Source organism: Falco cherrug, chromosome 13 (genome assembly GCF_023634085.1).
Source record: "Falco cherrug isolate bFalChe1 chromosome 13, bFalChe1.pri, whole genome shotgun sequence".
NCBI lineage: Eukaryota > Metazoa > Chordata > Aves > Falconiformes > Falconidae > Falco > Falco cherrug.
This window is the reverse complement of record NC_073709.1, coordinates 12,846,327-12,870,353: the sequence shown is the minus strand read 5'-3', so window position 1 is coordinate 12,870,353 and position 24,027 is coordinate 12,846,327. Positions and strand designations below refer to the sequence as shown.

Genomic DNA, 24,027 nt, shown 5'->3' with positions numbered 1-24,027 from the left:
TCCTGGGTCAGCAGTGAGTCCTGCTCCTCGAGGTCTCATGGTGAAAGGCTGTGGTGAGGATGGAGCCTCACACCTTGGTGGTGTGCCAGCCTAACCTCCCTGGCCCGTGCCCGTTGCTGCCTTGGCTTTGTCACAGGCCGCGGCAGCTGCGCCCCTCCCGCCGGGCAGGTCTGCAGCCACTTGTAGCCCAACAGGCACGTCCAGGCTGAGGTCTCTCACCTGTGGGGAGCCATTTGAAAACTGTGGACCTGTGAGTACTGTTTCCATTCTTTAACGAGTACGGAAGACATCTCGGGACTCCATGCTGCTTTGGGGATGAAAGCAAGCTGTGGGTTTGCGTGGGTGCCAGCATTATGAAGGAGGCTATTATGGGTAGTGCTGGGTTTCTGAAGACATGCTGTTGGTGGAGGTGCTGGTGACAGGGCTGACATAGTGTGGGCCAAGCTGTGCAGCCTTATGGCACATGTCTTGGCAGCCCTTGGCAACTGGCAGGAGCGGGCTCTCTAGCATATGGGTTATTCAGACAGCATGAGGGATGGCTGTGCTTCCCAAGTCATGCCTGTCAATGTGCCTAGGAGGGAACCTGAAGAGCTACAAAACATGGTGCCAGAGAAAGTGGCCTCCAGATCCCAGTCCTGGACACCACAACAGTGTAAGTGGCAGCCAGAAATTGTTGAGAACTGTGTCTCAGGACCAGGCTGGCACTGATTTACTGATGTTGCATATTAGAAGCTTTTAAAACCTGCTGGTTTGGCATAGAGATGAATCACAGGATTCTGTTTCTGAGAGCCCAAGATCAAAAAGGAAAACTGCTTATCACATGGACTGGGAGCAGGAATTTTTAATTTATGGTCTTTTGTTTTTAAAACAAAACTAAACCTGCAGACGACAATATTGCATAATCTACTTCCCTGCTCAGGAAATTTGTTCTGTACTTTTGCTTTAGGGGTTTACCATATGAGCTTCTACTTCAAATCTAATTATTGCCTAACTTATGCATTTCTTATTTCACCATAGAGAATTGATGACATAGACCATGGAAGCCTGAGACCTTACATCCCACATTACCACATGTTTTGAGATGCTTTTGGTAGAAAGACTGCCCCCAAAGCAAGGTAAAAGATTTGTCTGACTTGTGTGATGCCTGTATTTGACTTTGCTAGCAAGTTGTTCCATCACAACTACTCTAAACTTCTCTAACATTTCCCCTCCCTCATCGGGACACTCCTCTCCTTCCCATTGAGCCTCATTTCCAAACAGCATCTCTTTCTTCGTATGCTTCACGTCCAAAAACTTCCTCCACCAAGCCCGGAGCAAGATGCTGGAGTGCTGCAGATGCATTGCAAGAGAGATGAGAATGATGGCCCCCTACCATGGTGAGCAAGGTGGGTTCCCATCATCCTTAGGTGGCTGGCAGCTGTGAAAATAGCCCCCGGAGTTACGGAGCCATTACCCTTTAACTGTGACTCGCTGAAGGTGACCAGGGCCAGGATACACAGTGCTGCTGCCAGGTTTCCTCTAGGTCTCACCCTTGTTCCACAGACTTAAGGGTGAACTAAGTATCTGGGGAAAATAAAAAGAATGGAGGCTTCTGAATCCCTAAAGGAACCTGGCAGGGAGATCAAGAAGCACACAGATGGCCACATCCAAACTTCCCTATAAACGAATGATTGTGGAGAAGTAAAAATTTCCACAGTTTTATGTACAAGCCTGGAGGTGCTGGAAATCCTCAGCTCATCCTGGTGGGGACATTAAAGGACTGCATGAAGCTACACAAATTCATTCAGAATTTCCCCAGTTATTTTGGCGCATGTAAAGCTGTCACTTGGCAATTAATGCATTTTTTCTCAGATGAATCCCACTGCTAGCTGAGAGACTGTTGGCTGCTGTGCTACATGTGTTACATTTACAGAGCTATTTTACAGGGTGACAGGCTGAAAACAGTTTGAAAATGGAAGTTGGTACTGTACTAAGAGTATTTTTGATATCTATGTCTATGGCATGACCTGTAGAATGAGATGCATTAAGGATAACTGATGCAGATGATGTTCTTAATGTGCCATTGACCTCTTAATGCACTCTGAAGCTCTGGAGATAAAGCAAAGGTAGGATGGACTTAATGGGTGCCAGAAAGCCAGTTCAGTCCTGACAATAAAACTCGTCCGGTTAAGAACTGCTTAAACCTAGATGATTTCAATGAAGCTGCTTCTGAAGGCAAACGTTTGGGATATATCCAGTTTGGGATATAAGCTATAGATTTGGGTGCTCTGCTTCAAAAAGGAAAGCAGAAGCTGCAGATGGTGTTATTTTTTTCTAATTAAAATACATTTTCATGAGAAATATTGCTGATTCCAGGTAATTGAGAAATTTTCTTTCTGATCAGCACTTTCTGGTTTTTTGGGGGTTTTTTTTTGTTTTTTTTTTCTTTTCCCAGGGGGCTCATGTGCTGAAAAATGAGTCTGAATAGGAAAGGTAGCCAAAGGCAACCCAGCGATGTCCTGCTGCAGAGGAGAGCGGAGATGCCAGCTCAGAGAAGGTGGTAAGAGAGGTGAGGGTGAGCGGGCTGCAGGGAGAGGGAGCAGGCTCTGCTCTCTGCTGGCAGGGCACTGGCAGAGGGTGTGGGAGCAGCCCTCAGACACCACTAAATGTACAGCTGCCCCAGCACAGTTTGGTACAAAATGTTTGCAGAGCTCAGAGCAAATACTTGGGTAGCTAACCCATGAGTGCCATGCTGTCAGGATTGCCCACTTCTGATACCTCCCAGTGTCTGCCAAGGGTCAGATGCACAGAGGCTGCAGTCTCAGCTGGCCAGTATAGCTACCCATAGATGCCTTAGGAGCCTACGTAATTTCAGTAGATCCCCGACTTGTCTGTGGGCCACAGCACTGGAAGAAAAGCCCATCAGTAATACGTGCTCCTCTTCTCTCTGTAGCAAGTCCCTTCACATCCCACTTTTTGTGGCAGCTTGCTTTCCTCAGGGCATTATCAGGAGCCAGGAAAAGGCAGCCTTGCTGCTCCCCTCCGCAGGACTCGCAGCAGTGCCTGCAGCCCCTTGGCGTTGGGGGCTGAGAGGGCTCACAAGGGCGATGCAGGCTGGGGTGAGCCAGACAGTCCGAGTTTAATTTACTCATAAGGCACTTCTGCACCTCTCCAGGCCTCTTCTGTGGCAGGGGGAGGCTGTGCTGCTGAGTAGCATTCATCCAAGTTTTCCAAGTGGGAAATGTGCAGCAAATAAAGGAACAGGGAGGCAAAAGAATGGCAGCTGCTCTGGGACTGTTAGAGAGGCTCTTTTACAGGCCAATGAACAGTCAATTTGTAGTAAGACATTGTTTTCTAAACATAGCATAAAAACTGTTATCTTGCCTGGCTGGTCATTAGAAGAGAGATAATTATAGTCTCTGTGTGACAGCAGCCGAACAGGGGCTGCATTGTCCCAGGTCCCAGCTGAGCTCTAGCACAGGCACCCCAGGCCAGCAAGGGGACAAGGGGGCTCCTTGTGCCCTAGCAAGTTCAAAAGAGGAATTGAAGTGCTCTAAGTAGGTGTTAAGCACCTATTTCTCTCTCTGACTCTGGCCTAAAAAACTACACAGGAGAAAGGTGAGGAGGACAGACCTGTGGCTGCTGTAGCTGCATCCTCCCTGGCTTTATGTACCACACATACTATGACTATTATTTTTCTCTCCTTAAAAAAAACAAAAAACAAACAAACCAAAACCCACCCAAACTTCAATTTTGCATTTATTTTTGTTTTGTTCTGTGTTTCTGTTTTCCAACAGTGACCGATACGACCTGTATGATGGATGGGCTTTGAGAAGGAAGACTTGACAGCTGTTCAATGTCCACTTTGGGAGCCCTGAATGAGAGGTCTAAGCCTCAACTGGTGTTGCAGCATGCTGGAGGAGTCCTCAGAGCTTCAGGGGGCCAGAACATGCCCCAGGGCTGTCAGGAAATATTGGATTACTGCTTTTCACCCCCCCATCCAGAAAAGGTAGTGCCTCCCCACCCATTGCAATGGGCCAAGATGTGCCTCACTGCTCCGTGAGGGACTGTGTGCCCATGCCCATGCCATTCCCTCTGTACAGGGAGTTCATATTCATGAGTGCTGCAGCACTTTTTTCTAGGTGTTTAACCACAAGATGTTGCAGGAGGAACACAGTCATAGCTGCAGATAGTAAACTGAGCTATCACTTTAATTGCTTATTTCAGCCAGGTGCCCTAAATGACTTACCTATTATTATTTAGGAGACCTTTGGTAAAGTGGAGACTCGAACATGCATGTTCTGGGTTAGTACGTAAAGCTACTGGGCAGTTTTTTCTGTCTAGAGCTTTATTTGTGGCTCAGAGGTGAAAAGGAAAAAGTTAAAAACTCTCCAGGCAGAGTAGGTACAGTGAAGTCTTTGATGCCACTGTTATGTAAACTTGTGGTTTATTTTTAGCAATGTTTTCTAAAAAGCAATGGTCAGAATTAATAAATAATTCTGTTATTTCACATGAAGTAATTAACCCATTTTTTTCAGCTTGTCTGCTCACACTGTGGCTCAGGCAGTCACCTTTTAGCTATATTCCAATTAATCAAGTTTGACAAAAAGGAGTGTGAAGATTATTTCCTACTACTACTACTTCTGTGGAAGGGAGTAAGTAACGGTGAAAAGGGAACACCTTGTTAATGTCTCCATGAAAGGAAAGACTTTGGTAGGATCTCATTCTTATTAGACACAAGAGAATCCACATGGGATAGTTTTCTTGCATCCCAAGTGTGAGGAAACCTGGTTTAGCTAGTAAAACTACTTGGCTCAACCTGCCAGTGGTTAGGCATGTGTAAAAATACTACTAGGGAGAGAAGTGTCTTACATAAAGTAGTGAGCAACTTAAGAACGTAACAGTTCTACTACAGGTGGAAACACAAAGCAATACTCAGTTATAGTGGCAGGACAGTCAAGTTTTCTTTTTTTTTTTAAAAAAATATTTCTTATGTCTTGAATAACAAAAAGACAGCAAGTCTTCTCTGTCATCCCAGTGAGAACAACCCCAGCAACTTCAAGGATTAGATAAAACATGCAAGCAAAATAAGTCTCTTTAAAATAAGATACTAATTTAATATTCCAAAAGTAACGTGCGTGTGTAATGCAGTTATTTTTGCTTGAGCTCCCTTTGCATCTCTGAAAGAGACCAGTCTTACAGCCGTGACTGTCATTCAAGTGATAAACTGAATAAAATCTGAGGAACATGGTACTACAGATACAGGAAAACACATTCTTTGAGCGTAGTCAAACACCAGGTGTTTTTAACTTTAGGATGTATATGGTAAAATACAAGCTGTAAGTATATATGACTACATTGCTGTTCTCAGTCATGTGTATTTTAAAAGCTATCTAAACTACTTTTTCTTTGTGTGTGCTTGATTCTTTTTGGTGTTTTGTTCAAATTTTGGAGAGGTTAGAGGAAAAGGAGTGTTCTCCAGGGAGGATCTGCCTCTGTAACCTGCAATTTTTTTGCTCTGGATGAGGTGTATTTCCCATAAACTCTAGGAACAAAATATTAAGTAGAGTTGAAAGTTTGCTCGGGGCATTTGGTTCATGTTTGTACTAGCCTGAGAGAAGTTGCATTTTGAAGAGACTTACCGAGACTCTAATCTCTGCGCAGAGCTGAACGGCTGTGGCAGGCTTGACAATGCTATTCAGTTTTGGAGCCTCACCAGCAAAACAAGCACTCAGCACAAAGGGATACATAGCATCTAGGCTACTGTACTGGTCATACATCTGGATCTATCCCTCTAGCAAGGGAGTTCACACCGTAAGCATACATATCACTGGAATAGTACCATTTTCCATTTTGTACCTTGGCGATTAGCATTCCCTAGTGTCAGATAGTGCTAATTAATGATACAACACACACCTTCCTATTGATCAAAGGAACAAAGACGAAGTCTTGAAGGCGAAACTGTTTTAAACCGAGGAACAAGTTGCATTGCCTATTACACACTATTTGAACAGTAGGCATATATACATCTATCGATGTGTGACTAATCTACACAATTCTTTATTAAATAGTTAAGCCCTTGCTGTTCATGCAGTGAGTATATGTGCCCACTTTAACAGCAGGGGTTTAATGCTTTTATAAATACCTAATGAAGTATATATAATTTAAAGTACAGTTTCATTTACATCTGTGTCTTCACTTTCTTAGGTCTTTGACCCTATGCACACAGCTGGAAGGCTAAACAAAAAACTATGTCCCTAGAGTTTCTTAGCAGTGAGTACATTTAACTATTACCAACAGGCAAAAAAACAACTCTCCCCTCTCCCCCATAAATAAATATAGCAGAGAAATGACATCAGAATTACCTTACTCGAGGTGTGCAACTTTCTATTCCTTTTCTCCACACAGTATGAAAGTGCTATTTTTTCCAAGCTTTTCTTTACCCCGAACTCCAGCCAACATTATTCTACAGCAGCAGAGGCAGGCAGCAGAGGGAGGCCTGGACACCTTTTCTCTTTCAGAGAGGAGCTAATCAAACATTCCCATCAAGCTCCCAGCTCTGTGAAAGGCACATTGCTCTCCCTCCCTCCCTCCCTCCCTCTGCTCCTCTCTCCCTCTCTGTCTCTCCCTCCCTCTGTCTCCCTCTCCCTCCCGCACACACAGACATACAGAGCTCCTTACACTGATTTAGCAGCTGAATTAGGCGGTCCTATTTTAAATATATGTTCCCTCCCACATATTTTTGGTGGGATTTCTATGCTCCTTTTGCCCTAGCCTGTCAGTTATGTCCACTTTTCCTCTTTTGGGAAGTGAAGCTTTGCTCGGCTTTTGACCGAACTTTTTTCAGTCTCCCTGTGCAGTTCAGCATTGTAGTAAAAGAACTACAACTAGCAGCCGGGAGTAAACTACACAGCTTTAAAGATTATAAATACCAGATTAGTTAGGTGCAAGTCAGATTTAAAGAGGAAAAATAGCTTTTGAAGAGACAGGCGGTGATGCTTTTACTCATGTGAATAGCATCGTATTCCCTCAGCAGTTTCCCTGAAGTCAGAGGGTTAGTGACAGAGGGAGGCTGTGCGTCTGGGCAGAGGGATGTCCAAGTATGACAAGAGGGTTAGCACGGGTGTCTTTCTGATCAGCTGGGTACAGGAATTTGATCGTATGCTCTCAAAGACTCCTAAACCAGCACTCATTAGGTGTGACCTGGCCAAATGAGATACAAACAATGGCTGATTTTTATCCGTACACAGGTCTCCTAAAATTCTTGGGTAACTTGAAGAAGAAAATTTTGTCGAGGCAATCAAGATCACAGCATTTACAAGATTATTACAGAAAGGGCTGGCATCTTATTTAAGGATGCTGGAATGCAAACGGTAATCTGCAATTCCACTAGGTATTCAGAAGTCTGTAGATAACATATGCATGTGTAGATAACATATATGAGCGAACATACACTGTTTTATCTAAGATCATTATTGATGAAAAAAAATAATGTACTATAAATACAGGAGATTGAGTTCAAAGGACACGTTGGAAAGACATGTAGTTCCTGCCTACTTCTGATCTAACAATCCCATAAATACATTTGGTTTAAGGGAAAGTGATTACCTGGGTTTAAGTGACATTGATTACCTGTTATTTGTGAATCTCTGCTTCAGCACTTAGGGAAACTGTAACAGCTCACTTGGAGAAGGATTTTTTACAAGGGCCTGTAGCAACAGAACAAGGGGGAATGGCTTTAAAATTGAAGAGGGTAGGTTTTAGATATAAGAAGAATTTCTTTACTGTGAGGGTGGTGAGGCACCGGCACAGGTTGCCCAGAGAAGCTGTGGCTGCCCCATCCCTGGCAGCGTTCAAGGCCAGGCTGGATGGGGCTGGGAGCAGCCTGGGCTGGTGGGGGGTGTCCCTGCCCCTGGCGGGGGGGTGGAACTAGGTGATCTTTAAGGTCCCTTCCAACCCAACCTATTCCATGATTCTATCATCATTTCCTTATATCAATAACCAGTACAGTATCAAGAGTTTATCAAGAAGTCATGACTGTGTTACTAAGATACAATGATCCGTAATTAATCTGATTCTCTTAATACAGAAGTTCAGGCTTGCCATGGTAATCCCTTGTGAGGCAGAATGCAGTGGACTGGCAGAAAGTCTCTCCAAACAGCAAATCTGGTAGCATATCCACCTAGAAGACCTACAGAAAAGCACCCCAGAGTCTTATTAACTCAGGTTAACAGTTTCAGAATGTCATCACCCTTTTCATAAGGCTTTTGGAGTTTGTTTGTTCAGACAGTCATGGGCAAAAGACCAAAACCTTAGGACTGGAAGTTTAAAGGTACATAGGTGCTAGGGGGCAAACATCTAAATGTTGGAGTTTTGCTGCTAAGGGTCTGTGTGTTGTTTCCAGGTGCTAGTGGAAGGCTGAATTCCCCACAAGAACTCCTTACCTGCAGATGCTGATAGAAATACTCACAGGCAAAACGTCCTAAAGTTCAGCTTCTGGTGTCCACGTCAGCTCATTGAGGGATGTAGCTGTTGGCACCTGGAACATGGTTGGCAAGGTGTTGAAGTAACAGCGACAGCGCCTACACAGAGGTCATGCTTCATTGTTACTGCTGCAGGGTGGTAGTTTTACAAAAGAAAAAGCTGATAGATCTATTTCTCATTTTCCATGGACAAATTATCTAATTTGTGGGTAAAGTGTATCAAGGGCAAAGAGCCAGAGTGGACCTGGCAGGACTTAGCTCAAATGCAGTGGTGTGTGAACGCAGCTCTATCTCTTCCAGAAGCCCAGCAGCGGCCGCAGCCCACTCCACACTGCACCCACCTGAGCTCTCCCATCTTGGACCTCTTGGGGCTCGGGGTCAGGGATGCTGGCAGTGGGCTGGCATATATCTGCATCGCTGGCTAGGAGCTAACCTGGGATCTTGGAAACGAGCATCCCGGGAACTGCAGAGTAGAAACACTGAGTGGACAGAAAAAGCAAAACTATCTAGGTTTGTCATTATCCAGGGTATTCAGTCTCTTTTTACCGTGCGTAATGGAGAGCTGAAGAGTATCAAAACAAAACACTGAAGAGGGCACTGGCTGTCTCTTTTTATCACAACATTTCTGAGTGCCGCCGCCTCTGCTCTTTCCTGACAGAAGCAATTTCTCGCCACCCAAGAGCTGGCAATACAAAGTGCACAAGCAAGAGGTGAACCGTGTTGTGTGACTCCAATTCAGTGCTGGGATTTACCACAGGGAAAGATCTGTTCAGAAAAAAAGGTGACTGCGCCGCCAGGAAGCCGCTAATTTGAAGACAATAGGTATTGAACACAGTTGTCTATAGGGGATGGGCAATGCTCCATATCTACACGTGCTCATGTCTCTCACCATTGCTTCTAGTCAGGGGCCTCCTCCACTTGAGTTTCCTGCTAACTGGTAGTACTGTTTGTGATGGTAGTTTGTAATTTTTACTATATTGTATTTTCATTTGCTCGTTAGTTAAAGCAGGATTTAGCAGGGCCCACTGAAAATATTATTAAATGAATGAATGTGCACTTAGGGCTGCTGACAAATTTCAGGGGGTATAGTCTTTACTACTGTGTGACATAGATATGTACACATTACATACATACCCAGTAAGTAAGGCTGATGTGTATTACAGCCTCAGTTCACCACAGCAGCAGCAGCTCAGTAACTATCATCAGTAAAATATTTTAGTGAAACTGCTGCTTTATTCATTTCCATCTGGGCAGCACCCACACGCAGAGTAGCTTTGTTGCCACTGTACTATGGAGCCTGAAAGCAAAGGAACACAGACCTCTAACCTGTCCCCTGAAAGTCTTGAGGAAGCAGCTAACGAACAAGACCGGAGAGTCAAAACACTTTTGTTTCAAAAAGAGTTTGAGAAGGTTCTTCATTTTTGAGAAAAATTTAGAGACTGCATTGAATTATGATCTACTTGGATGTAACCTTCACTCTTGAAGATAAAAGGGCAGAAAGAGGGAGATATTATATGTGTAAGCAATGTCAGCACAGACAGAGGAGATAATCTGGCCAAGACTCAGTATGAAGGTTTGGTGTTTTCAAACAGAGTTAGCAGCAGACCTGGAAGACCAGACACTTGCTGATGGACCTTAGTCACAGACCCTTAAATAAATCTTCATTTTGAGATCATCTGTCATGCAGAACTTTCAAGGCACAGTTTTTGTTTAAAAACATTGCCTTGGGTAACAGCAGGGTAAAGGCTATGTTGGTAACAGCTGAAAATCTGACTTCACTGAAAGGAAGCTCACCACACTTGATCTAATCCTCATTACAATCTGAATTCAACATTTTTTAACAAAGCTTTTGCTTATAATATAACTAGTGGGCTTACATGTTTCAGCCGACACAAAAATGTAAGATCCCTTGTGTTTCCCTCCATCTGCACGCAGTGATGCACAAGTAAATGAAACAGAGGAAACCTCATCTCTTTGGAAATGGCGAATAAATTCAGGTGCTCTGAGTGTGATGCTCACCAGCTGGCATGGCCCCTGTGCCGAGGGCAGGCAATGACATGACCGAACACAACTGTTAGAGCACCATCAGAGGTAGGTGTAGTTTACTCAGGTATCCAGATTCAGTCCAAGTTCATTACTGACTTGGCCCATAATCTTTTGATCCTAGCTGGCCTTTCTGTAGTGATTTACATGAATAGGCCAAACTTTTGTAGAAAAAGGAGAAGAGAAAGCTTTTACCACGTAGTAGGTCAATGTCTAAGGAAAAGCTGAGGGTGGTGGCTTCAAAGGCTGTAAATTTCTGTGCAAAGTGATGATGGGTACACACGTCCTGTGGACCAGATGTGTGCTGCAGCACAACCCATCCTGCTCATCACCTCAACACTCGGGAGGGACTGACTCCCGGCTCCGCCAGTGTAGGCATAGGCAAAGCAAATCATCTTCTTCTATGTTACAGAACAAGATGTGCCTGCAAAATATTTAAAGAAATCTGAACTTTGGCTGGGAGATCTTTAGGGGGAAAGCTCAGTGTCTCTCACACACCGGGTCTTTGTCCCACTCGTGGGACCCAAGGCGGACACTGCTTTTCTGGCATGGGGCGGCGGGCCATGCTTTTAAAACCGTGAGATCATTTGCTCTGCAGGTTGCAAGTAGGAAATGTATAAGGAATCAAAGTGATCTAGGGCTGAGCTAACTGGCTTGTGATCATTACCCAGAAACTGTTCAATGTATCTTCTCAGCTGACCACCGCAGGCTTAGCAAGCCAGTACTATGAACTCCTGACTCTGCATATAAGGACAGAAAGCACAGACAAATTAAGTGATTTCTGCAAGATCACATGTAGCTATGTCACATCTAATCCCATCCAAGTGCTTAAGCAGAAAGGAACAAGTTTTCTGCTCTCAATTACCCTCAAGCCTTTTCCAACAAATACTAGCACGGGCATCAGAGAGCAAAATCTTCCTCAAGTTGTAAGAGTCCAACATGGCTCTGTCCAAAGGCAGTGCGGTTGCACATGTTAGTGTTAACTCCTAACAAGTGGCAGTGGAGTTCAATTTCTGCCGTTCGCAAACTCTGTGAAATCAAATATTAACTTATGTATTATTAACCTTAAGGTAATCTGTGCTTGAAAACAATTTATACATGAAGAAAACAAGGCATGTTGAGAACACAGTAGAAGGTTTAAAGTGTAATTGGGGTGGCAAGGCAACGAGAGGGTTAACATTGTTTGGCTTTGGCTGCTTAAAGCACTTACATCTAAATTGACCTCATATAAATGAAATAACCAATGTCCTGGAAGGCTTATATAAAATACACTGATGTGTTTGTCTTGTGTTCGAGAAAGGTACGGAGGCTGAATTATGTATGCTGTAGCTGTTGCCAGCATCAGAAACTTCTTTAAATAATCAGAGCAACTGGGTAGCCAAGCATCTATTTTTTCTTTTTATGAATGAGGAGACCTCATGGGCCAAATGAATGCATAATGCTGGCATGCTTGGCTTAAATGGATGGATACCAAACTTACACTGTGTAAATTTGACCCACTGGGTGTTTCTCAGTGAAGATGGCAATGGCCATGTTTCCTGAGACTGTAGAGAAGCTGGGCTTTGTCAGTAAGCCCCAAGTCCCCGTTTCATTTGTTCTCCCCACAGGGAAAAGAGGGATAAAAGGTGACAAAATAAGCCTTTTCAGGTTTGCCAGGAGGCAATGTTCAAGCGAGAGCTGATAAGCCCCTTGCCCTGGATCTCCTGCAGAGTATGGTGTGGGAATGGGGTCTGCCTGGGAGCCTGCTGTCCCAGCTGGGCAGGCTCAAAAATGAGGGTTCACAGTGGGAAATGGGAAAAGAGACCCTTTTCTGTGACTGATACATGGAGAGCTTGAGCCTTTCACTGAGAAGTGACCATTTTAACTTGAGTGGATTTTAATTGTGTTTTTTTCTGTAAGTTCTGGGCAGTCACTTTTGGAAACTTTTGACCTCGTCTGCCTCTATAATAATCAAAAGACATAAAGAAAAGTGTACTCAGGCTTGAGAAGAGAATCTAATAAGGCATTTGAGCAAACTCAGAAGTTACTAGTATCTATGAAGAGTGTTTGTATACTCTGAGAGCGATTCAATGTGTAGTGCATTAGCTGTGGGCATGCAGGCAATGCTAGTTAGGGCCAACAAGTCATCTGGGTTTTCTTATAGATCTTGGACTGCAGCAGAAAGCAGCGATGCTCAGGTATTGCTTTCCTCTCATTGTTTCGAGATACATTGCTGTAGGAAAAAAGAAAACAGATGGAGGATGCACTTGCACTTGAAATACAACAGCGAGCTATCATGGGCATCAAGAAGTCCTCATTATTTTTGCCATGAGGCTGAATCTACCCATATCTCCTATGCCCCATATTCCCGATGCCAGATTTAGAACAGAGCTGCCACAAATGCTGTGTTGAAACATAAATGAAGCAAACAGTAAATGCAAGGCTGGAACAGCCTCCATCACATTTGGGATGAGGAAATTACAAGGGTGGATGCTTGGGAGAAGTTTGCTCTGTTCATAGCCACAGGGCTTTGAATCTTAAGGAGTGTAACCAGCTTTAAAAGTTATGATGTTATAGAGGTGGACTGTGACATTTGCAACCCTCCAGTCCACTATCAGAAACCAAGAGGCTGCCACAATGGAAATCAATTTTAAGAACCATTTTTTGGCAGAACTTGCAGTTATTGCAAACAAGAATGAATGGTGACTGAACAGAACTGGGTCTGTAGGAAGCGCAGCATATGGATTTTGTTCTTCTCGAATCCAGTGTAGGTGGGGATTGAGTCTTCCCAGGATGTGCGATATATTTCATTGCTGTACGACCTCATGTAAAACCTGATTGATTCATCAGCATAAAGCTCCTTGTATGAGGAGTAAAGTCATCTTTTTAGGAAAGTACTCTTTGTTAATTGAAAGTTTCAGCAGTGCTGGATTCAGTGCTGAAATCTGCAGCTGAGGACCACAGCTTTCAGGAAATACAAATGGCTTTTTCAGCGTACTTTCCCTATCTGCGTAATTCCAGTGTGAGCCAGGTGCTATCACTGCCACTGTGAATTCAGTTTGCCAAGAATACCGGGTCTCACTCTGGATCCCAGTGCCCCTGACATTGGCAGTAAAGCTCAACTATTCACTGCAAATCAGGCCTGGAAAATGTAAACCCAGTAACAGCCTTCTGTCTGTTCTTCCTGACTATTTTCCCGATGTGTTTTCTGTTTATGCTCTGTAGGGCATCAGGTGTCAGAGCAAGTAGGTGATGCCAGTAAAAGCCACTTCACAGTAGAGACCTCATGGCTGCCTCCCAGCAACTGAATGCATCCCCTCTGTGGTGCCCTTATCCTTGTCTTCTCCAGCTTTGGCTCTCGGCACTGAAGTCTGTTCAAAATGCAGGTTTTTTCTGGAGGCAACACGCAGAAATCAGAGTGCTGCTCTGGCAAGCAGAAGCGTCCAAACATGCAGCGGGGCCAGAACTACCAGTGCGTTTAATGGGTGGATTAATGTTTTTTCTTTACTGGTATGTATCTTTCAAAATGTATTTGCCAGAGTTCATGAAAAGCCTCCCTGCATGTGCCCCTGTGCACAGGCTCACCGTGTAAGGGTTTACATTGCTCTCTCCCAGTCAAGTGGTGGTGGCTTGGCCCCCCTTTAGGGTCTCCTTGCCCACTGTTCTTGTAGAGACCCGTGTGCCTCCAGCGAGGCAAAATTTCCAGGAGGGATCCAGCTGGTAGAGGGGGAACGGAGTTGCATACCCAAGTGCCTGTGTAGGAATGGGGGATCCCAGCATGGGGTGGGAATACACAGGGTCCCCCAAACTCCTGTGTGGTGCTGCACCTGTATAAACCTCTCTTTGTGTGGATCCAGGTGCTGGCAACACCTTCCTTGGAGGATGATATGCATTGCAGAGATGGACTGTCCCGTGTTTCAGCAAGGTTGAGTTTAGTTGGAAGGAAAGGAGAGAGACTGTAGGGTCCTGGTGCTGGGGGCTGGCAGAGTGGGGGAAGGCAATGAGGAAGCGGGAGAGGAAAATCGGGATGCTGCTGGAGGAATGGGGCAGGGGGAAGGTGCTGGGGACTGCACCTGTGAGCCCTGTGATGTGGATACAAGGAGGGTGTAGAGTGGTGCAAAGGCCTCCCTGGGCACGCAGACCCCAGTGGACTGGCAGAAATGCCGGCATTTGCTCTTCTCCTCATCCCTGTCCTGTCCCTCTCCTCCTCTCACTTCCAGTGGGATGGGAGAGATGGTGTTTCTGGTGTTCAGCTGGTTGCCACCAAGGTGCCCGTTGTCCTGTGAAAGTATTGAAGCTCCAGGCTACTGTCAGTCACTAAAAGGCATTCAGAAACTTAATTCTGCTGCGTGTGAGCCAGCCCGATGTTGGAAACAGTGCTGTCCACCCAGGGCAACTGAGGTGGCAGCAGCTGTGCCACTGCAGGGGACTGCGGGGCAGGGCTGCAGGCAGGACACCCACACCCCTTCCTCCTGCTCAGGATAACTGGGATTCAGCTTCTATTGGAATGCACATGCAAATGGGTCAGGGTTGGGGAGTGCAGGCTGTGAAGAACTGCTATGACCATTTTTACTCCTCATTTCCGCCATTTCATCCAAGCATCAAGTTGTCTGGGGCATTTCCGGCCATACAGAGCAATGAGATGTACCCTAAGGGACGAAAGATGTAGACACAAGGTTCTGCAGTGCAGTAGCCTGTATCTATACTTTCTCAGGATTCATTTCCACTTTAAAAAGCAGAAAACAGACCACGCATAAACATCACTCCACACTTCAGCAATTCAATTAAAAATAAACTCAGTAATATAGAAATATAATAGCAAAGGAAAGCCATCTTTTTTCTGTGATGCCTTGAAGGCCCACAGGAAGATCCAGTGCAATTTTAAATCCTTTTCTGATATCAAACCTCGAGAAGAAATGCTGCTATTTTGTTACATTTAAAAGAAAAAAAAAAAAGAACTCTTCAAATCTTATTAGAAAAATAAATCTCTAAGCTCTGTCCCTTGCTTCCGGTGCCACAGCCATATATCATAAGGTGAGCTCTGCATTTTGATCCCCAATTAAGTAAATTACTTCTAATAAATTGCTTAGTCACAAGCACAGTTAAGCTGGAAATACCATTTGTATTCTTATAATTGCCAGCATTAAATCTCCATAAGAATTGTAAGAGGAAAGCCTCTACATTTTATGCTTGCTAACTCCTCAGGGTGTTTTATGTTATGGAAAATACTGTAAATGCTTTCAAACTACTTTAATAATTGACATTTTCCACCTTAGGTTCTCAAAGCTCTTTTCAAAGAAGGGCAAACAATGAAAATTAAATTACACACATGCTCTTGTGAGGTATCAGAAGAAAAGAAAGAAAAGCAGCTTTTGCAGAAAAGAAAGCTGAGAAACACAGAGCTCACAGAACCGGCTTTGAAAAGTCACTTGGGTTACTGAACATACAGGACACGTGGCTGTAGAAAGACCAGGAGCCTGTCTCCCAGGGCTTGCTCCACAGGAGGCATCTGAGAGGTGACTACCCCCGGCCCCAGCTGCTGGCTGCCCATTATCACCCACAGCTGGCCCGGCCAGCCCACCCCCCAGCCTGAGCAAAGCAAGCTGCTGTTGGCCAGCTCTGGCCTCCTCCCTTTGCATTGATGGAGTTCCGTAAACAGCTCCACAAGCAGCTTGGAGAGCTGGTGGCTTCTGTCAGAAGAGACAGGGACGTACGAGGCGATAACCTTTTCCAAATCCAGTAACACAAGAAAGATGTGACAGGCAGGCTGTGGGTTTCCCAGCCCGCTGAGGGATGCCCGTGTTCCTCAGGGCTCCTAGAGGCACCCAGGGCTCTGCAGATACGTGCTGCGAAGATGTATGTGCTGGGGCAGGAGCTGCTCAGGACCAGGTGAGAGGGAAATGTTCCTGGCTGCTGCACCCGGCACCCTGCAATGCCACGCCGCCTGCTAAGGTCAGTGCTCGGTTTTGCAAAATCCTAATGGTTTATGTCACGTCCCGGGAGGGCTTTGGGAGTCCCAGGCAGAAGGCCAGGGAATAACTAAGGTCAGGGGAAGGCTGAGGGAGGCATCTGTGGTGTTAATTTTGGGGAGTTACGGCTACAGCTTTGGTGTGCCTGGATCCCGGTCCCTTTCTGCGTCTCCACTGAGAGCTCACCGAGGCAGAGCAGCCCAAAGCTGCTTTCAGCTCTCTGTGCCGGGCTCGTCTTATGCTCTTCAGTGCTGGTAGTTTCTGTGAGTCCCTTACCATAAAGTGAAAGGCATTTATGACCAGGGAGAAACTGAGAGATATTTATGACCAGGGAGAAACATGTCCAGCGTGTTGTGCTTGTGTAACGTGCTTGCAGGGAGTACTGAGGAGGTGATCCTAATTCACACCAGTGTAAGAGAAGTAATGTAAACGCCATGTAAAGTGATGCGTTCCCCTCCTGAGCGAGCTAGCGAAGCGTGTAAGCGTGGTGGGTCAGCTGTGCTGTTAAACGTTAGGTGCCACCCGGTGTTGCAGCTCACTGCCTGCCTTGGCTGTTTGCTGTGGTGTGGTGGGGCTGGTACTGGGAGCCCTGGCCAGGCGTGAGCCGTGGCTGTTGAGGCCCCGGGTGCCTCAGGCAGTGGTCCTGGTCAGCCCCTGTTGTGTGTGCTGAGCTCCCCTCCCACCATGTCCTCCTGACAGGCTTTCTGCCATTGAGCTGTCTTTGCCATGAGTTGGGGTGGCTTGTAGATACACTCTGCATTGATACTTAAAGGAGCTCAGAAGCCCAAGAGGATGCTGTCAGAAACTCACTTTGTCTCCTCTGTGGCCTTGCATGGGAAAGCCTCTAAAGAAACCTGCAAGTGCTAACTGTAATTGTTTCTGTCCAGCTAACCAGTCGGTGATCTGGGGGGAAATTACTTTTTAAAGCTTCTGGTGCTGTAAAATTAACTTCTTTGGTCTTCACAAAATTAATGGTTTACAAGGTTTCTTTTTTTCTTTTTTTTTTTTTCTTTCAATGCATGAGTAACTTTTATCTTCTAATAAAAATTCAGTTTACAAGAATAGGTAAGAAAATTGAAACAAGTACTGATTTTCAGGTAATATATTTGGTTTATTTGAGGTCATTGTTTGCTTTCAGTCTGTTGCTCTGTTTGTTTCTTTCCACATGCTGGGGAGGAAGGAATTGGTGTTACCGTGGGGGCTGCAGTTTGCCAAACAACTCTGCCTGGTTATAGGAAGTTTTGAGTAAAGTCCCTCTTTAGCTTATTTCACATTTTCAAGGCTGGACTTTCTGAAGGTCACAGAGTCAGGGGCATAAACTCAGGCTGATGCCCACTGAGAGATCCAAGAAACGAAAGACAACAGATAAATGGATTTCAAAAGAAAACTGAGTACGTCCCTGTGCACACCAGCTTTTTCCATCGTTACATCTGCTCCTCTGCAAGAGCAGTGCGTGCAAACCATGACATGCAAACAAGCGGTGTTCAGAAAATGGGTGATCTAGAACTTAGCAGCACTGAGGAAACTCGTACAAGTGTTAGATTTCATTTACCTCTCTCTTGATTTTTCTTTTTTTTGGAAGAGTTTTTGAAAATGTTCCATGATGTCTTTGGTGTTCTGTCTGTAGGAAACTGACAGTGCAAGCAAATCTCCATGGAGTCAGTTGCTATGAAAAAGATGGTTCCTAGGAACTAGATATCGGTGCTTGGTCTGGCATTTCAGAAAAGATATGCAACATCATTGCTTCTGCCATCAATTATTGTACAGGGTGGAAATCAACAGTTTGGAGCAAGAGGGGTCCCAGAGACCCCATCGGTGGGATGGCAGAGACGGCGTGTGTATGTTTCATGAGTTTGTATGCCATAAATTGTTGTTGGGGAGTATGTGATTTACTGCTGTCAGTGTGGCTATTGTTTCTAATTTACAAACCTGCAAAAAGTCTGAGAACGGTTTTATGCACAAGAATTTTGATAAGAAGGACTAACCTTATCCTGCAGTGCCCGAGCAGTTGGCCTTGATGTCCTGCTGTCTCTATACGTTTTGCTTGTTCTGTGACATGGCCTTGTCTTGAGGTGCTGTGGATGAAATCTTTGTGAGTTACAATTAGTCGGTTTGCTGTTGCTTGCAAGGGAATAGGATTTCTGTCCCACATCTCCAGGATAAAAAGGGATGACCTTTTCTGCCCCTGCTCCAAGGGACAGACAAACACCTAAGCAAGGGCATGGTGGAGAAAGGAGAGATGTTTCCCCTCTGATGCCCTCTGTTTCTTCTTCTCTCAGCACTGTAGGGAGCATGCAGGCATGATCCTGGCTGCTTGGGTCTGGCAGGAACAAACGTAGCTGTTGGGGGAGACCTTGAGTTCTCCTCGGTGCCTCAACAGCCAACCTTACAGACCTGGCCATGTCTCGAAACTGCTGTGGCCACAAACACCAAAGTTGAGCCATTATTCAGGGCTGGGGGGATTTCACCCTGCATTCGCACAGGTTAATATTTGTGATGACCCTTTCTGAAGGAGAGCATTGACTGGGGTTTGTTGCAGTCACACGGCTTCTTACCTGCGAGGTTATACACAGCAAGGGCCAGGAGTAGAGCAGTGGTGCAAGGAATTTGAGCCAAAGCCCTGAATTTTCATCACTCCCGGTGGGCAGTCGTCCTCTCTCTCTCTAAATGATATTTAGGGATTTCTGCAGCTGAATGCCATTATCAACGACAACATTTTGAATGAATAGCCCTACGCATATATTCCACGGCTGCACTGTGAATAATTGTGAACGCTCTTCGATCTTCCTCTTCCCACTCTCCCCTCTCAGCCTAAGCACAAACACTCATTTCAGGGCTAAAGATATACTCTTAAATCACTTCTGACATTTCTTTATTGTTGCCTAAAGAAGGCTGGGTTGATGGGCTGGAGGGAAGTTTTATATAAGCCCTTGCTGAGACCTTGTCATCGGGTCGGAAGTGGGCAGCAGTTGCAAATGTTAGCGTTTGTCTCTGGAGCCTATTTAACTGCAAGCCTCAATGTCTGCACGGTGTGTGGGGCTTTGTCCCCCCCGCCTTGGCTTTCTGAATCCCAGTGAAATGTCACGGTCCCGAGGACTGCGGGGTTCAAAGAGCAGCCACGCTGCTGTCCCCGCCGAGCTAACAAGGGGCCTCTGTGCGCCCTTGTTTGGAGGGAGACGTCCCACCAGGGACGTGCCAGCTGCTCCTCCTGGTTTTCCTAACCCTTTCCAAACACTTTTACACTCTGCTTCTTTCATTAATTGGATTATTTGTTTTTTAAGCTTGTTGCTGAGCAAGTCAAATCGACCCACGCCTGGTTAACAAAGCCTGAAATAATTGTGACCAAGTCAGAGCAGCACTGAAGAGGAGACCAGCCGCACAGACCAGGCTAGTTTCCTGGCCCTGCTGAGTGTACTTAATCCTTGCTGGGTTTATCCAGCTGTCAAGGAAGGGTTTGAATGGCAGCCCAAGGCTGTGAGCATGCCCCTTTGCTACCTGATGGCCGGGTCTTTTGTCCTATGTTTGTAACCTAGGCTAGCACAGGAATTTACAGATGGATAGGGACGAGCTGGTTTTCTTGTAGGGAGTCTGGAAAAGCTTGCTTTGCTGTGTGGTCCTTGTCCTAAGGAATGAAAATGGCCAGTTCAAAATGGGGCTTCCTATAGTCAGCTGTAGGTTTGGATGGCAGGACGCCTCTGCTCTTTGAAGATGAGGTAGGTCAGTGAAACGCTGGAAGTCCACAAGACCAACAGATGAGCTAAAGCTGCTGTGTGATTAAGTAGAGAAAATAATTTCAACACTGTTAGTGACTACAAGTGTCCAGATGACAACTAGTATTTACTTTGCTTACTGTGCAACTCTTATATTAAAAAAATAAAATAAACCTATTTTTTTCATGGCAGAAGTGTGTTGGGTGCATTCTGCTATTCAGAAAGTGATCAGATTCTTCAGGACTAGAGGCAGATGAGGCATGTCATCCTCATTATAAACCTTGGGATCTACAGCTGAGAGACCATATGTTAAGCAACCCTATACCTGACTGTACCCACTGAACTGCAACTGAACTTGCTGGGTGAAGTACAAGTCCAGATTTTGCAGATGGAGACATTAGGGAAAACCCTTTAGGTTATTGAACAGATTTACTGAGTGGGACTTAAGTGGAGAACATAATTTTATGAGGCAGGAAGTATCATCCTAGGTATAGATTGTGGCAATATAACTAACATTAACTTCATTTCTGTTGCACGTGCTTGCAAAGGGGGAATGGCCCCAAATCCATGTTGTCTTTGCAGGAGACTGACTTTAGGGAGATCAGTCTTGGTAGTCGTTTTTTTGATGCATATGCTAGCTAGTGTGGTAAATGCTTAAAGGGCTTTTTATGGGCAGAGCAGGTAAGGGGTAATGTTGTGGGAACTCCCCATATTTCACTATGCTATGGTGATGATCCATTTTCATAGTAGGCTGGATGAATAAAAGCAAGTGGGAACAATTGTGCCTGCCTTGCAGTAAGAATTTTTATTAGAAAGTGTTTTGGTGTTGTACTCACCTATGTTAAGTTTCTGGTTGTTGGCTGTGCTCTTCCTTACCTGCTCCCAAAGCACCTACCAACAGCGTATATTGGGTATAATATGGGATGTGGCAATAAAACAAGCTGCAAACAGGAAACATGGGATTTCTTTAGACTGGAAATGTGAAACTGGAGTGCTGTTTCTCCTCTGGGTCACACTGAATCAACAGAGCAACCATTGCACAGAGGCAGTGAACGGGGCATAGGCAAACGGGAGGTCTAAACTAACTTGAGGAAGACTCAAGTCTGCTAAATACTGCTGCAGCCCAGAAGCTGATAGAGCCTTGCACTTCTCAACTGTAAGTTGTGATGTCAAGCTTTTCAGCTGCTTTATTTACAGACATACCTGACCAGTTATCCTAGTGCTAGCCTGAGAGAGTCACTTTTTCCCACACTTTCTGTGCACATGTGCTCTCCCTCCTGTAAGAGCCCTGACTTTCAGAAGCTGAAATATTTAAGACCTTCTTGTGAATTTAGCCAAGGTCTAGCAGTGACATTTGTCTCCTAGAGAAAAGATAACCAGTTCAAGCAGTACTGGAGCTCACTAGATAGGAAACAGTTCCCCAGACACGGGTCTAACCTGCACTCCCAGCCTGCCAACCCACAAAAGCAATGTGCAGGGCAAATATACCACGCTACACCTCTGGTCCTTGCAGATATTTGCATGCCTCTGTTGGATTGTGTGATCCCAGGAAAAAGTGAAATATGAGAGAAGCATCGCAATTTTATTGTCCTGGTAGCCCATTTTGTCCTTTTCTATGTTGCATGGCTGATCAGATTTTTTCTTGACTTGCCACGGTGTTCTTGTGCTTGGACAGACAGTGATCAGTGACTTTCATGATGCTCTACCCTCCCTCCTTTGGACTCCCTTTCCATGCCATCACATTAAGGTGTATTATCTTTCCAAGAATGTGTATTTCCAAGAACATATAGCATCTCTCAAAGAATAAAGTGTATCAGCTTTCCAAAAGTAAGTGTTTTTCCTTGCTAGGACTCCAAGGATGGGAAATGGTCTGGTAATATCTCCTCCAAATTGTGGGGAGATACGGGTCTCATCTCCAGAGCTATGACTTAAACTTTCAAATTCTTGAACTGGTTGCTTGCCTGGAAAGACTTTTTTTCTAGTAGGACACATGACAGCGCTGCTGTACATGACTGCCTTTCAGCAAAGGAAGCTGAGGGCTGGTTTGTCAGGAAACATGGTATCAGTCAAGGATGTGCTAAAGCCCATTTTCCTTTCCCTTTAAATACATGTATAGGCCACATGTTACCCCAGGGATCGGCTGGTTTGTTCTCAGAGAAGTTAGTTTTGTTTGTTTCATACAGTAGTTTACCAAGGCCTTGAAGCATGCCCTGAGGTCACTAAGTTTCTCCCATTTCTCCGTAAGATATTAATCCATTTGAAATTTATCTTTAGCGTATGGTAAGGCTTTGCCAGGTTGCATCACCAAGAGGTGCTTGCACTCTCATTTGTGCTGCCAAACATTATCCTTGACTTCATACTTCCTTTTGCAAATACTGCAGCAGATGTGACACACGGGTGCCTCCTGCCCAGGCAGCTGGCACTGACCTTGCGCTGGAGCCAGCAGCTGTGCCCGCAGCCACGTGGGCACCCCCAGGGCCAGCCCAGCTCTGCTCTAGAGGTGTTTCTTCCCAGCAGCTAGGCTGGCTGGTGTGCGGTGTCAAAGGCTACTGGAGGCTGTCAAATATCGGTGAGGGAGGGCATTTATTGCAGTGATTTCTGTAAGTCCTTCCGCTCCCGTTTTACTAGGTTACATCCTATTACATAATTAAATGCTGTGTGTCTGTGGTCCCCAAAGGGCTTTTGTCTCATTCAATGAGCACAGAAGATGATGGTTATTGGCACAGACAGCTGGTAGTTCTTTTTTTTATTATTATTATTATTTTTATCATTCAGTGTGGCCCTGGTTTTTGTATTAGAAATGGGATTATTACTTTCCATTCAGTAATTTTCTTATTGTTCTGTGTTCTTATTGCAGTAGTAGTTGGACATCATCTGAATCTTAAATTTATTCTTGTACTTCCCCTGTACATCAAGAAGGACAGTCTTTCTTCCCTTTTATGATGAGCTATTGTTATATAGACAGATTTTAAAGAAAAATCCACCCCAGAAAACAAGCTTTCGGTATGTATTAAATACACATTTGTGTATTCAAAGCTGTAGACAAAAACATAGGTCCAGATGACAGGCTGCTGTTCGCTCCTGCAGTCAGTGCAACTCATTTAGCTACCTCTCTTAGTCTGTGTGTGGGTATATGAAGTTTTATGAGAGTCTTCCAGGCACAAAGCTTTTTGCAGGACCTTGTGTATATGTGTATCCATTAGTACCATTACTCTTCTGAAGAAGGTCCTATTTTCATGTTTTAGCCTGCTTCATCTGGAATCACCTAATTGCTGTCTCCCAGAAAGCAGGAATATGTGCTGGCTATGAAGACCTTGGAGGTTTGGTTTTTTCCTTTTTCTCTTCCAGTTGCACAGTGTTGTAGCATTCCATGTTCCTAGATCATCAGTGCAGGAAGGGATTAGGGGCCAGCTACTATGGAGTCTTTGCTGCAGACAGGAATTAGACCACATACTAGACACAGACCCATTTGACCCTGCAAGCACCTTTGCTTTGGTCTGCGGAGTTCCTGAAGTGCTTGCAAAGATCCTTTGAGTTTGTGGATGTACTGAGAAGGTTCAGGCTCCTAAGCCTTCAGCAATTTGAGAGGTAGGCAGGGGGACACGTAGCATTGCAGGAGAACCTGTTTTGCCGGGCTGGTTTATCTGTGGGATAGTTGAAAATACAGATGTGGTAGCATTACGCGCCTTTTTCATTATTGCCTGGGGTGAGAGCATTCACCAGGGCAGCAGCAGAACTATGTTCTTGTCCAGCCCTACCCTCGGGAAGGGATTTTGCCTCCATCTCTCACTCTTGAGGAGTGCCAAACCACAGGCCATGCTTGGATGGGCACACTCTGTATCTCTTCTACCTTGTCAGTCTGTG

At 45.2% G+C, this 24,027-nt stretch overlaps 1 protein-coding gene and 1 long non-coding RNA gene across 3 annotated transcripts in view; one reads left to right on the top strand and one right to left on the bottom strand.

Moving 5' to 3' along the window:
* Window positions 1-6,576, bottom strand: part of VIT (vitrin) — a 53,154-nt gene extending 46,578 nt beyond the window's left edge. For both annotated transcript variants that reach the window (XM_027805296.2, XM_055725488.1), the window contains exon 1: window positions 6,345-6,576. The gene's annotated coding sequence lies outside the window, so the exon portion shown is untranslated. The remainder of the gene's footprint in view (window positions 1-6,344) is intronic.
* LOC114015812 (uncharacterized) lies at window positions 1,020-4,519 on the top strand. The gene is made up of 4 exons (XR_003559947.2): window positions 1,020-1,115; window positions 1,245-1,385; window positions 2,435-2,548; window positions 3,777-4,519. It is a non-coding gene; the product is annotated as an uncharacterized LOC114015812 (long non-coding RNA).
* Window positions 6,577-24,027: the final 17,451 nt, after the last annotated feature.